General features: G+C 44.1%; 1 protein-coding gene across 4 annotated transcripts in view; it reads right to left on the bottom strand.

Annotated features, from left to right (window-relative positions):
• PDE8A (phosphodiesterase 8A) overlaps positions 1-14,520 on the bottom strand; it is a 182,263-nt gene that overhangs the window by 48,961 nt on the left and 118,782 nt on the right. The window contains exon 1 of one of the 4 annotated variants that reach the window (XM_081170014.1): positions 12,521-12,541. The exons of the other annotated variants lie outside the window; for them this stretch is intronic. The gene's annotated coding sequence lies outside the window, so the exon portion shown is untranslated. Of the gene's footprint in view, positions 1-12,520; positions 12,542-14,520 lie in introns of those variants that run through there. 4 annotated transcript variants of the gene reach the window in all.

The raw sequence follows: 14,520 nt of genomic DNA, 5'->3' as shown, positions 1-14,520 counted from the left end.
GGCAGCTGCTTCAGCTTGCCTCACAGGTGGGCCGGCCCTGCAGAAAGGTTACTCCTGTGCTTCTGACAGTCTTTCAAGAAGAGCCTGCTGGTAAAGAAAGAGCTAGGTATTCTCACCATTGTAAAGAGAGAATGCCCAGTCCTTCCTATTCCCCTTTATTTTCTTCTGACTCAAAACAACAATACAGTGGTACCTCGGGTTAAGTACTTAATTCGTTCTGGAGGTCCGTTCTTAACCTGAAACTGTTCTTAACCTGAAGCACCACTTTAGCTAATGGGGCCTCCCGCTGCTGCCGCGCCGCCAGAGCACGATTTCTGTTCTCATCCTGAAGCAAAGTTCTTAACTCGAGGTACTATTTCTGGGTTAGCAGAGTCTGTAACCTGAAGCGTATGTAACCTGAAGCGTATGTAACCTGAGGTACCACTGTACAGTCATACCTTGGGTTGAAGTAGCTTTGGGTTGAGCGTTTTCAGGTTACACTCCGCGGCGACCCGGAAGTAATGGAACGCGTTACTTCCGGGTTTCGCCCCGCTTGCGCATGCGCAGACGCTCAAAATGACGTCTCGCACATGCACAGAAGTGGCGAATCGCAACCCGCTCACAAGCAGACTCTGGTTGCGTTCGCTTCAGGATGTGAACGGGGCTCCGGAACGGATCCCGTTCGCATCCAGAGGTACCACTGTAGTTCAAAAGAAAAAGAAAAACTATTTGCAAGAGCTCCATTAAAGTCTTGGCCCTTGGTAAACATTTTGCACCAAGATGGGATTCATGGTAAGAAAATTTTGCTGCTAATAAAATCACGGCTATAAATGGATTTGTGGGGAAGGAAGGGCTGACAGAATATATGCAAAATGGTTTTATCAGGTAATGAGAACCTTTGGTGGCTTAAAATAAAAAAATTCCTTCCAGTAGCACCTTAAAGACCAACTAAGTTAGTTCTTGGTATGAGCTTTCGTGTGCATGCACACTTCTTCAGATACACCGAAAAATAAGTTGCCAGATCCTTCTATATAGTGAGAAGGTGGGGAGGGGTATTACTCAGAAGGGTGGTGGGAATGGGAGATTGGCAGATAGCTGAGATGAGCCTGTTGACGACTCTTAACGACTGCAATAAGTCTTACAGGAAAAGGCACTATATAGAAGGATCTGGCAACTTCTGTTTCAGTGTATCTGAAGAAGTGTGCATGGACACGAAAGCTCATACCAAGAACTAACTTAGTTGGTCTTTAAGGTGCTACTGGAAGGAATTTTTTTATTTTGACTATGGCAGACCAACACGGCTACCTATCTGTAACTTTGGTGGCTTATCACATGATGGGGTTCGAAGAAATAGCAGTGTGTGATTTTTTTTTCCTGCTAAAAGGATTCTAATAAATCATTCCATTCCATTCTGGGTTTTTTTTTTAAAGAGTCTGCTGGATCAGGCCTGTGGCCCATCTAGTCCATTATCCTGTTGTCACAGTGGCTTACCAGATGACCGAGGAAACCTGCAAGCCGTACTTGCGCACAAGAGCATTTTCCTCTCCTGTGGTTTCTAGCAACTGGTATTCAGGAACATTACTGCCTCTGACCATAGAGGCAGAACATAGCTATGAGGGTTAGCAGCCCTTGATCATCCATGAATCTGTCAAATTCTCTTTTTAAAGTCAGCCAAGTTGGTGACTATAGCTGCCTCCTGCGGGAGTTTCATAGTTTAACTGCCCTTTCTTTTATCTGCCCTGAATCTTCCAATGTTTCAACTTTGTTGGGTGTCAATAATAATAATAATAATAATAATAATAATAATAATAATAATAATAATAATTTATTATTTATACCCCGCCCATCTGGCTGAGTTTCCCCAGCCACTCTGGGCGGCTCCCAATCAAGTGTTAAAAACAGTACAGCATTACATGTTAAAAACTTCCCTGAACAGGGAGTTCTAGCGTTATAAGAGAGGGAGAAAAAACCCCACCATTTTTCCGATTCACGCCACGCATAATTTTGTTTTACTTTCACGCACGATTTTATAAATTTCTTTCGTATCATGTCAATTCTTGCCTTTTCTCTAAACTAAAAAGTCACAAGCATTGCAACCAGAGGACTGCTCTGTGTAAGAAAGGCAACATGGGGTGGATCTGCCCATCATTTTGGGGGGGGGGGGAACGACCCTATAAATAAGTCAAAAATTAAACTGTGATAATGAAAGGGGGGAAAACCCGCTATGGAAAATCGCATTGAATTTTCTTTTACTCTCCAGCGCCATCTGGTGTTGCATGTTTATAACACATTCAAAATGTTGCTTTTTGACTAAGGTAGCTGAGTCTATGGTCACCCTGAGGGAGCACAATCTACCTCAGGCAGCAAACTGGCCTAGGCTAGGAATATTTGCCTTTTAGCTCTGTTTAAAGAGAGCCAGTGTGGTGTAGTGGTTAAGAGCGGTAGTCTCGTAATCTGGGGAACCGTGTTCGCTTCTCCGCTCCTCCACATGCAGCTGCTGGGTGACCTTGGGCCAGTCTCACTTCTCTGAAGTCTCTCAGCCCCACTCACCTCACAGAGTGTTTGTTGTGGGGGAGGAAGGGAAAAGGAGAATGTGAGCCGCTTTGAGACTCCCTAAAGGGAGTGAAAGGCGGGATATCAAATCCAAACTCTTCTTCTTCTTCTTCTTTGAAAACGAAACTGTAGAAAAGTATTTTGGCCTGGCTGTTAACAGATGTCTTTACACGCGTGCACACACACACACATAATGAACAGATTCTGATGACTATGAAAGTGGCATTTTTACAATGTTATTCTTCACAGTAAAACCACACTTTATGATCAGATTTAATCCTCAGCCATCCAGAATTTCTTCCAGTGAGTAATTTTAAAGAGCCAGCAGCCTACCCCACACGCCACATAAAGGCCTTTGAAAATTACATGGTTTCTCCATGGCTCTACTGCTTCGAAGCTCAGTCCTTAAGACTCCTCAGATGCCCTTTAATTTATTACTTTGGATATCACCCATTTAATTTTAAATTTAAACCAAAGCTCCAAAAGAGAAAGGGGAGTGGCAAGATGGGTAGGGAAGTCAGCAAAAGTCATGAGGAAGGAAAAAGGAGAAAAGCATTCACGGGGCTGTGCACACTTCGTATTTAAAATAAAAACCTGCACAAAGGTGACCTCAATTCTGTGGCAAAAGAAAAAAGAATGGATTCTGTTCCTTGTCTAAATTGAGGAAACTAAGCTATTTCTCCTGTTTGGGTGTAATTTACTCTCTTTCATGTGTAAAGCACAAAGTGGTTTGAAGGATGGTCAGGGCTCTAAGGACGGCGGAGAAATTAGATTCAGTTAGCACTGAAAGAAAATTCACAATTTCCAAAACAATATGAGAACCCAAAATTGGTTTGCACTTCTTTCACATTTACAATGCGATTCTCTAGCCAAGTAACGTTTATGAGAATACATATGCAGGATTTCCATGGGTTTTTTCCCCCAATGAAAGATGTGGAGTGTCGAGAATTGACTTTAAGAGTGGAAAAATTAGTGAAACCGATACTGACACGTTCACTCATTCCTAGTCAGGGTCAACCCTGCAGCATGATGCAGCCTATAGTTGTTGGTTTTTTTAAGGTGCTGGAAACTGTAGATATGTGAGAGGGTGAACTATAGTTCCCAAGAACCTTTGGGGGAAGCCATGTGCTTTAAATGTAATTTAAATGTATGGTGCATGGACAGTGAGAGCCTACTTAAGTGCCATAGTTGACAGATGTGGTGTCAGATATGTTGCCAACTGGACAATATAGCAGTGAACTGTAAGAGAAACGCAAAGATCTAAAGAGAGACTATGACAGTCGTACCTTGGAAGTCGAACGGAATCCCTTCCGGAACTCCGTTCAATTTCCAAAATGTTCAGAAACCAAAGCACGGCTTCCGACTGGCTGCAGGAAGCTCCTGCAGCCAATCGGAAGCCGCAGATGCCCCGTTGGATGTTCGGGTTCCAAAAGAACGTTCGAAAACCAGAACACTCACTTCCGGGTTTCAATCGTTCGGCAGTCGATTTGTTCAGGAGTCAGGGTGTTTGAGATCCAAGGTACGACTGTATTTGTAGCACGGCATCCCTTTTGCTTCTATTTATTTTTTATTCAGATTTGTCATGGCCAATGGCTAGCACAATAAAGTTATTTGGATTGAACTTAACTCTTTAAGGAATTTCCTTTCAGTACTCTGACAAACCTTTTCTAGCTGCTACCTTTAAAATCGCAGCAATTGTCACCAGTTATGCTCAAAAAGTTATGCTTAGAAAGCTGGCTTCCAAACTCCTTGCTCCTCTACACACACAACTATTGCTGAATTCACAGCAAGGCTTTGCAGTGCAACAACAATCCCCAAAGCAGTTTTTGTTCAGACGACAACAAAACTCTCCATTTCTTTTATTCCTGCAGGAAGATGAGTTTGCTGCTGATCTAAAGGTTGTGAAATAAATGTTTTATTACCCCTGCCTAACACAAAGGGGGGCTGAGTTAGCCAATCACTTCCTGTGAAAGAGACCCGGAAACAGGAGACACGACTTGACCTAAATGATGTTAACTATGATGGGACACGGGTGGCGATGTGGGTTAAACCACTGAGCCTAGGGCTTGCTGATTAGAAGGTCGGCGGTTCGAATCCGCACAACGGGGTGAGCTCCCGTTGCTCAGTCCCTGCTCCTGCCAACCTAGCAGTTCGAAAGCACATCAAAGTGCAAGTAGATAAATAGGTACCGCTGTGGCGGGAAGGTAAACGGCGTTTCCATGCGCTGCTCTGGTTTCGCCAGAAGCGGCTTAGTCATGCTGGCCACATGACCCGGAAGCTGTACGCCAGCTCCCTCGGCCAATAAAGTGAGATGAGTGCCGCAACCCCAGAGTCGGCCACAACTGGACCTAATGGTCAGGGGTCCCTATAACTTTTCCTTATGTGATGATGCTTTAAAACAAAAACACAACTTGCGTTACCAGATTGGCAAAGTCAGCCAATTTGGCATAAGGATACTGTACTCTTTTGATGCAACATCGTTTCTGACCAGTGAAATTTTCTGAAATCTTTGTTGCTCTACAATATCGGTCCCCTATCTACAGCAGAACCTCCCCAAAATACTTATGTATCTGAGTTTATATTTGGTCTGTCTGACATTTGAATTCAACAGTGACTGGTTTTGCAGGCTTGCTCTGGTTTTGCCTTGTTGCTAATTCATTTCTAAGATGCCAAGCTGAGCTGGCCTGGTCAATGGGTGTGCTTAGCCTGTTGTCTTGAGTCATCTCCAGACTGCCAGTATTATGTGGTAGGGCTGCAATTGCATACCGGAAATTTTGGTTTGTGCAATCAAAGCGGATTAAAGCATTCTGGTGCAACAAATCTACTTTTATTTTTATTTTTAAAAACATGGTTTGTTTGTCTTTTGGGTTTTTTTAAACTTAGGGAAAATGATGTGTAAACACACTAAACAGTGTGGGACAAACGCCTCATGGCAATACATGTAACCGTCCACCACACAAACAAATCAGATGAAATCAGGATGAATGTTCATTATTATATAACCTTCTCACAGGCAGATCAGAATGAATGGTCCATAAAGTCTGTGTATGCACCATACCAGGGGCCAGCAAACTTTTTCAGCAGGGGGCCGGTCCACTGTCTCTCAGAACTTGTGGGGGCCCAGACTATATTTTGAAGGGAAAAAATGAACGAATTCCTATGCCTCACAAATAACCCAGAGATGCATTTTAAATAAAAGGACACATTCTACTCATGTCAAAACACGCTGATTCCTGGACCGGCCGTGGGCCGGATTGAGAAGGTGATTGGGCCGGATCCGGGCCCCGGGGCCTTAGTTTGCCTACCCATGCACCATACATTTGAAGCACATGGATTCCTGTATAGAATCCTGGCAACTGTAGTTTACCCCTCACACAGAGCTACAATTCCCAGCACCCTGAACAAAATACAGTTCCTAGGCTTCCTTGGGGGAAGCTAGAAAGGTGCATTAAATGTATGGTGTGTATGCAAAGGCAGGACATGGTCTAATTTCTGCATAAGCTTTGTGCAAGCAAATAAGGATGAATGGTCAATAAATCTGGAGGAGCCCTAGGACGCTCCTTGGCAGCTCATGCACCCAAGAGGAGCAACACAAGAAGATACAGAGTTCTGCCGCCCATAGAAGGGATCCCCAGCCCCATGCCAGCTCTAGTTCCTAGAGAAGAGGTGTCTTTGCGTTTCCAAAACTCAACAGTGCACCTTCCGACTCATCCATGTTGCCAATGGCTATTTTGAAATCCTCAGAATCACCCTACGTGGCACATTCTAGGGAATTCAAAATGGTGCCTCATCAAACTGGTTTGGGGAAAAGGCCAGTGAGCTGTGGTCAGCGTCGTCCCATCTCCCCAGCCCCCAGTTTTCAAAATTTGCCCCATGCAATGAGTGGAGTTTTATTTTGCTCCTTACTTTAAAAGGGAACTTACTTTGGGGAACTTTTAGCCAGCCCTAAACTGAGGAATACCTTCTATGTCTGAAGGTCCAGGTTTGAGTCTTGGAATCTTCACCTAAAGGATTTCTGGTCTGGGAGGAGACTTTTCCAGAATTGCTAGCACATCAACCCTTTTGGTCTGTTCCCACTTCCTTACCATGTCACGTATTTTCCCCACAACAACGTTGACTTTTCCATCCTTCATGCACCCCCCCCCTACTTATTAAGGATCCTACGAGCAAGCTTGTTGAAGGCTTTTATTCTGTGGAAAGAGAAACCATTAGCTGAATTTTTCCTCCTCCAGGAGCTTGCGCTCTGACTGAGTGACATGGAATGACTCATGGCACAGAGGAGAAACCTGAAGTGCTTTTGTGGGTTATGCCAGGTCAGTGTCTAGTTTGTTTGCCCTTTGATTCCGATCAGTCACACTCCTTTGGCCCTGTCTATTTTAGGATTCTTTCCAATGTGTGTGTGTTTTTAAACTTAGCAAATAACATATCTCCTGGTATTTGAAACTGCTGGAGGGGATATGGAATTCTGCAAATGTGATATATAAGCATGGATACGTTACAGAGAATACCTACTGGAGTCCGCTGTTATACAAATATAGACCCAAGCCGCCTCCTCCAGCTCAGCAACCATCACACCAAATGGTGTGACAATATCTTTTGAGGTGTCCCTGTCAGTAAACTCTGGAATGATTCAGTCTGCCATCTTGACTGAGGGGACATTTAGATTTTTTTGGAGCAGGGGGGAGAAAAAGATACAGAAGTTGACTTTTGATGGGACCCCCACGTATATTCATGTGCCCCAGGGGGCAGTGCTGGGTAACAACAAAGCTGCTGAGTTGGGACACCACCATGTACATTTCCCATAATGCCCCAAGACAGAGTCGCTCCAAGACACCGTGGGAGATTAAAAAGTCAGCCACTGCTCTCCTCCTTTCTTATGGTTCTTTATCTTTAAGCCATCTTTAAACCAGGTAACCTTTCAAAGAGAGAACTGTCCTCTTACAGCCCTTCATAGAATAGCAAGAATGGGGGATCAATGTCCCTCAAGATGTTGTTGGACTTCCGCTCCCAGCCACCCAAGCCAATATGGCCAAGCGGTCAGGGATGATGGGTGTTGAAGTTCGGCAACATCAGGCTCGCCATCCCTGAGACAGAGGGCTGTCTTCTGTTAAGAGGAACATATGAGACCATACTACCTGGAGAAGCCATGGACCTTCTGCCTGCCTGCAATATATTTGTTCTACCACTGAACTACGAAGGAATGCCTAAAAGATACTGAAATCTGGGTTGTTATTTTTGTCATCGCAAGCATTTAACGGAACCACCACCAAGCTCACAGAATAATCCTTGAGAGTATCTTATTTCATTACGGGTTTGTGTGTGTGTTTTTTATAGCCATACACAAAGCATCAGTCAAAGTAATACACTGTTTCTGGCTTGTTTTCAAATACTACTGCTGCTATACACTGAGCACTTTACAGTTCCTGATCTGGCTTCTCACCTCATTTACAACAGCGGGTAAACCACAGCAGCGCAATTAACACTGATGGGTTTACAGCTTTCTGTTGATATAGAGTAGTGTAAAGAAGAGTACAAACCAGCTCCTTGCTCATACTCCTGCGGCAATTTGGAGCCAAGGGTAATCAGAAGTTGGAACAGCCAAGGAACAAAGAGTCCCTAAGATGTTTTGACTTTTACTCTCCAGATTAAAAAGGGACAAAGGTAAGAGCTCTCAAATAAATCATACTGAATGCTGTCGGTTATTTGTTAAAGACGGGTCTCTGAAAATCCAGCTCAAATTAACAGATCAACCCTAACTATAGAAAGCTGGTGCAATGTAGGCTGGCATAATTCATGCCAATCGAAATTACACCTATCCCAAACTCCATTTAGGAGCCTCTCGTGTGGCATGTGAGTGTGGGCGCATGCTTTAATGATTGGGCCCAGAGTTACGTGCCCAAGATGAATAGGGTTTGGTTATAGGTGTCTCTCCTTGCCCCATCCCAACCTTTTTGGTGACTTATGCCAGCTTAAATTACACAAATTTAAATTCTGATGACTGAGCCCAGAATAAACCAGCAGTGTTCCAGATGAGCCAGGGTGCAGGATCAGAGTGCTGGTCCTCACAGAACCACAATTCTTAGAGAGTTTTAACAATCAATCCTTCTCCCCAAGAATTGTAGCTCCATGAGAGGAATTGGGGTCTCATAGCAACCCGAAGAAGAAGAGGAGTTTGGACTTGATATCCCACCTTTCACTCCCCTTAAGGAGTCTCACACCTAAGAGTCTCACACCCTTAACAATCTACAGTTTTCAGCAGGGAACTGTCCTGCCCATGAGGCACCCGCTTCGGGCAATGAAATATCAAGCGGAGGCACTCCTACCACCAGAGAAGTGAGAAGTGGTGGCTTCTGGTGAGATCCTTTGTGGCAAGATTGCACCCCATAAGATCTCCCCAGAACCTGGAACTCACGGCTGAAAAGGTAAGCAAAGCTTCTTTAGAGGTGGTGGCAGCAGCACATTCCAGTTTCACCTCAGGTAGTGAAGCAAGACAGGCTGTCCCAGTTCTCAGGACTGTCTGGGGGAAGCCATGACTGTTTAAAGTGGTATCATAGTACTTTCAATGTACAGTCGCACCTTGAAAGCCAAACGCCTTGCGAGTCAAATGTTTTGGCTCCCGAAAGCTACAAACCTGGAAGTGAGTGTTCTGGTTTGTGAACGTTTTTTTTCTGGAAGCCAAACAACTGACGTGGCTTCTGCGACTTACGATTAGCTGCAGGAGCTGCCTGCAGCCAATAGGAAGCCGTACCTTGGTTTCCAAATGTTTTGGAAGTCAAACAAACATGGAATGGATTCTGTTCAACTTCCAAGGTACCACTGTGCAGTTGTACCTCCGCTTACGTATCCCTCCGGTTACGTAAACTTCGGGATACGTAAGCAGCAAACCCAGAAGTACCGGTATATTTCCAGATTTTTACCACCTGCGCATGTGCAGAAAGGGTTCCTCCAGTTACGGAAACCTCAGGATCCGACCAGAGCTCCTGAGTGGATCCCGTCCGCAACCGGAGGTACCACTGTACTTTGAAAACGAGGCTTTCTTAGGCTAAATACACACCATAAGTTTACAGCAATATTATACCACTTGAACAGTCGTGGGTTTCCCCAGATAATCGGCAAACCGTAGCTTGTTATGGGTGCTGTCCGGAGATCCCCATTGCCCCCGCTACAGAGGTACAATACCCAGAGTTCCCTGGGAAGAAGACTGATCGTTACGTAACTTTGAAATTTGTTAACTCTGCAAAGGGAATACCTGTAATGCTCAGCACCCTTAAACTACACTTCCCAGGGTTCTTTGGGGGGGAAGAGCCATGGCTGAAGAACACCTGTTTCACTACATCAACAGGTTCTTTCTGACTACTAAGATCTTTTCAGGAAAACTTCCAGCACCACCAGTTCCTTTATAATGTAGTTATGCAAATAGTTCTTGCATCACCCAATCCAATTCTGCAACAAGCAGGAAGGGGTGGGGTGGGAGAGAGCGAGCAAAACAGGAGACCTGGCACACAAACGGACGCACTGCAGCAGGCCAAGAGTTGCCAGCGAGCCAGACAAATACGTGTAGTCTTTGTTCTATATTAGAAAGCTGTCCTTGTCTCGAAGGCAGGCAGCGACTCTCATGTCCAAATGTGCCTCCACACACACACAGGGCCAGGATTTCAAGGCCTGCTGCATTCATTGCAACACTTTCAGAAGTCAGCAGTGGTGACGCAGGCGGATAATCATGTGTGACAGTCACCAGGCAGCATGTAGAAGGGAGAATTTGGATTATAATATTCTTGCCTGTATTGTGAAGTGAGAGCAAAAAGGAGACAGCAATTTGGCTGGGGTGGTCTCACCTTCACAATACACACCTTCACAATACACACTGAAAGAACTATGATACCGTTTTAAATAGTCACAGCTTCCCCCTAAAGAACCCAAGAGTTTGCTAACGGTGCTTAGAGTTGTGAGAGGACCCGTATTCCTCTTAAAAGTAAAGGTAAAGGTACCCCTGACCATTAGGTCCAGTCACGGACGACTCTGGGGTTGCACGCTCATCTCGCTTTATTGGCCGAGGGAGCCGGCGTACAGCTTCTGGGTCATGTGGCCAGCATGACTTAAGCCACTTCTGGCGAACCAGAGCAGCACATGGAAACGCCGTTTACCTTCCCGCCAGAGCGGTACCTATTTATCCACTTGCACTTTGACGTGCTTTCAAACTGCTAGGTGGGCAGGAGTTGGGACTGAACAACGGGAGCTCACCCTGTCACGGGGATTCGAACCGCCAACCTTCTGATCGGCAAGCCCTAGGCTCTTACAGAGCTACAATTCCTCGAGTGGTTTAACGGTCAGTCCCTTTTCCCCGGGAACTCGGGGAACAGGAATCTCCTAACAAGTCTCCACCCTTAATAGATAGCCAGATTCTCACCAGGTTAATGTGCTAGACTAATGGGGAAAAAAGACTGACAATCCCGGGACCGGGGGGAGGGGAAGCTGGAAGAAGATTGGACTGAACTTTCTTTAATATTACTATTACTATTATTAGAAAAGTTTTATGAATGTTGGGAAAATGCTGAAATGAAATTATTTGGCTCTGGCTAAAATATTTAAAAAATCTGGTAAAAGAGTTGGTTTTGAGAAATTGATAAAAAAGATTTAAGTTTTAATCTTTAAGGTTGTTTTGATAAGATAAAATGAGAAAGATAACATAATGATAAAATATTATGAACTATGGAAAGGATTTGCTGGGACAATTACTAATCAAGATACAAGAGATGGGAAGGGGAGGAGGTCAGGGAAAGAAGATAATGAAATTTGGAGAATTTGAAAAAAAAATGGTTTTTTTTCCCTTTCACTTTTTATGTTTTTTTTCTTTTTTTCTTTTTTGTAATTTTGTTTTTTTTTGTGTGTGTGTATTTTTTTAAAAAAAATTCTTTTGTCTTAATAAACAGCATTTAAAAAAAAAAATAGATAGCCAGATTCTTTGGTGGAAGGTTAAAGTGGTATCAAAGTGCTTTAAATATCTTGTGTGGATATGGCCTTCATCTTCCAGGTGATCTGGAATCTCCCCCACCTCTGTAAGGTTGAATGAAAAAAAGCCTCACCTTTGGTTTAGACCAGTGGTGGCCAAACTCGGCCCTCAAGATGTTTTGAGACTACAATTCCCATTATCCCTAGCTAACAGGACCAGTGGTCAGGGATGATGGGAATTGTAGTCCCAAAACACATGGAGGGCCGAGTTTGGCCACCACTGGTTTAGACCCAACAGTTTTAGGGCCAATTAGTTTACAATCCCAAGCAGCTGGAAAACTCTTCTTCAAGAGAGGTATCTAAGCAGAGTCATAATGGCCACCTAGCAGAGATGTTGTAAAAATGGGCTTTCTGTATCAGCTGGGGGAGGGGGTGGCTAGGTTATTTTTGAAGCCTATTGATTCCAGATTATTAAGACCAAGGTTGTGTACACATTGCCTTGAAAGCACATCCAAAGCACATTCTTTCCCTCAAAGAATTCTGGGCGCGGTAGTTTATCCCTCAGAGAGTTCGAATTCCCAACAGCCCTTAACAAGCTACAGGGTTCAGAATTCTTTGAGGAAAACCATGTGATTCAAATGTGCTTTAAAGGCATAGTAGCTATGCAGCACAACTATGATTCTAGATTATAAAAACATAAGGAAGGTGATTCTATCAGTCTTCCTCCTTTGACAGCGATATGGTCTTTCTGAAAGCCAAAAAAATATTATCTGGAATAATAGAATTTTAAACAGCCACAAACACTATTTTGTGTTCTCAGAAACTTGCTCTTTTCAAATTCAATTTACGCATTATTTTAATTCATTGCTGAAGGAACAATTGCTCTCGCACACCTGTTATTTGACAGGTTTACTCTGAGGCTACGGTAGAGCAGAGTTGATCACCTTAAACCAACTTACCAGAGCTGCAGGTTTTAATTGATTTACATTTGACAAGTTACTTAAATAACACTGTAATTGACTAATCTGTTATTGTTCACCTGCTGTACTGTACTCTACAGTCATACCTTGGAAGTCGAACGGAATCTGTTACAGAAGTCCGTTCGACTTCCAAAACATTTGAAAACCAAATCGCGGCTTCTGATTGGCTGAAGGAAATTCCTGCAGCCAATCAGAAGCCGCAGAAGCCCCGTCGGACATTAGGGTTCCAAAAGAACGTTCGCAAACCGAAACAACTACTTCTGGGTTTGCAGCGTTCGGGAGCCAAAACGTCTGAGTTCTTGGGCGTTCAGGATCCAAGGTACGACTATACAATGTTTTGCAATGTTTTTTTAAAAAAGTTATCGTTTTTAAAGTGTACACTTTTGTGGGTAAAACTGTCCTGGGATAATATATGATAAAGTGTGGTTTAGAAATTGAATAAATAAATAAATAGGCAGAGTCCATTTCAGTTAGTGAGGCCAGGTTTGAATCAGCTAATCAGAATGTTAAGGGCACATTGGTTCATTTTTTAAAAACCTCTTTTGGTTCTTGTGCTTTATTATCCCAGGGAAAGACGGCAAAAAGACTAAAGGCCCAATTTTAACAACTAATGGCAAGGTTGGTTGGTTGGTTGATTAAATTGTAAATGATCTCAAGAAGAGAGCTAATGTCTCTTTAAAAGCAAAATAAACAGAAATATATCCATAGCCTATATGCTGCCATCCTTATGAAGAAGCTGCCTCACAGAAGGAGCAGCATCTATGGCAACTGAGCTCTCGGAAGATCTGCTTCCTCCTGGGAGTTCTCGTTTTGAGTAAACAAACCATGAGCAAGGAAAACATGTCATACAACAACCCCGCTGGCAGCAATCGTGCTTAATAAATAAACTCCGCTAAAGACCAAGAGTCCTCTAATGCGCTCCACTCCATGCTAAAGGTCCTTTTCCTTCAGGGATGAGAAACCCGTGGTCTTCCCAAGATGTTGCGGGGTTGCACCGCCCATCATCCCTAACCGCTAGCCACGCTTAGCTGGGGCTGATGGTCTCCAGCAACATTGGAGAGCCACACATTTCTCTACGCCTTAAACTTAGATCATGTGGAAATGTTTCCATGTGATAGCACACTTCAGCAGTGCGTTCTGCAGGGTCAGTGAATATGTCCCCCGTCCTCATCCTAGGGGATGGCTGCTTCTTAGCATCAGTTCCCACCGGCCACATGCGTCACTGGAATGGAAACTTCCCTATATATACATGAGGATATGTTTACCAGCGCCACGTGCTCATGCAAGTGAGATGAAGGCCACACCACAAGTAAAATGCATGAGAAAGGTCAGACTCCTATTTAAAACTTCATGCGCGCTTAAAGCAGTCTCTCCTCACTTGGTGACTTCCAGATGTTACCACTCCAATCGGTCCTAACCAGAAGGTCATTCGTTGGGTCACAGATAATGGGGGTTGTGATCCCAAAAATACCCAGTTGGGTACCAGGTACCGAAGGCCCGATTTTTAAAATTTGAGGGTGCACAATTAAAAAAACACTAGTGGCCACATTCACACTACATGACTTTAAAGAGCTGTGGCTTCCCAGAAATACCCGTATTTTTCGCTCTATAAGACGCACCAGACCACAAGACGCACCTAGTTTTTGGAGGAGGAAAACAAGAAAAAAAATATTCTGAATCTCAGAAGCCAGAACAGCAAGAGGGATCGCTACGCAGTGAAAGCAGCGACCCCTCTTCCTGTTCTGGCTTCTGGGACAGCTGCACAGCCTGCATTCGCTCCATAAGACGCACACACATTTCCCCTTACTTTTTAGGAGGGAAAAAGTGAGTCTTATAGAGCAAAAAATACGGGAATTATGGGAACTGCAGTTTGTTAAGAACGCTGAGAGTTGCTAGGAGGTCCCATTCCCCTTCCATAACCATGGTTCCCAGAGTGGTTGAACAGCCAGTCCCTTTTCACAAGGATGTCTGCAAACTGGAACTCTGGGAGGGGAAGAAAAAGGTCGAAGGTAACGGAACTCTGGATGGTTACGTCCAGTCAAAGGTGACTATGGGGTTG

Source organism: Podarcis bocagei (genome assembly GCF_964188305.1).
Source record: "Podarcis bocagei genome assembly, chromosome: 14".
Taxonomy (NCBI): domain Eukaryota; kingdom Metazoa; phylum Chordata; class Lepidosauria; order Squamata; family Lacertidae; genus Podarcis; species Podarcis bocagei.
The sequence above is the reverse complement of the archived record's forward strand: the minus strand, read 5'-3'. Positions and strand labels throughout refer to the sequence as shown.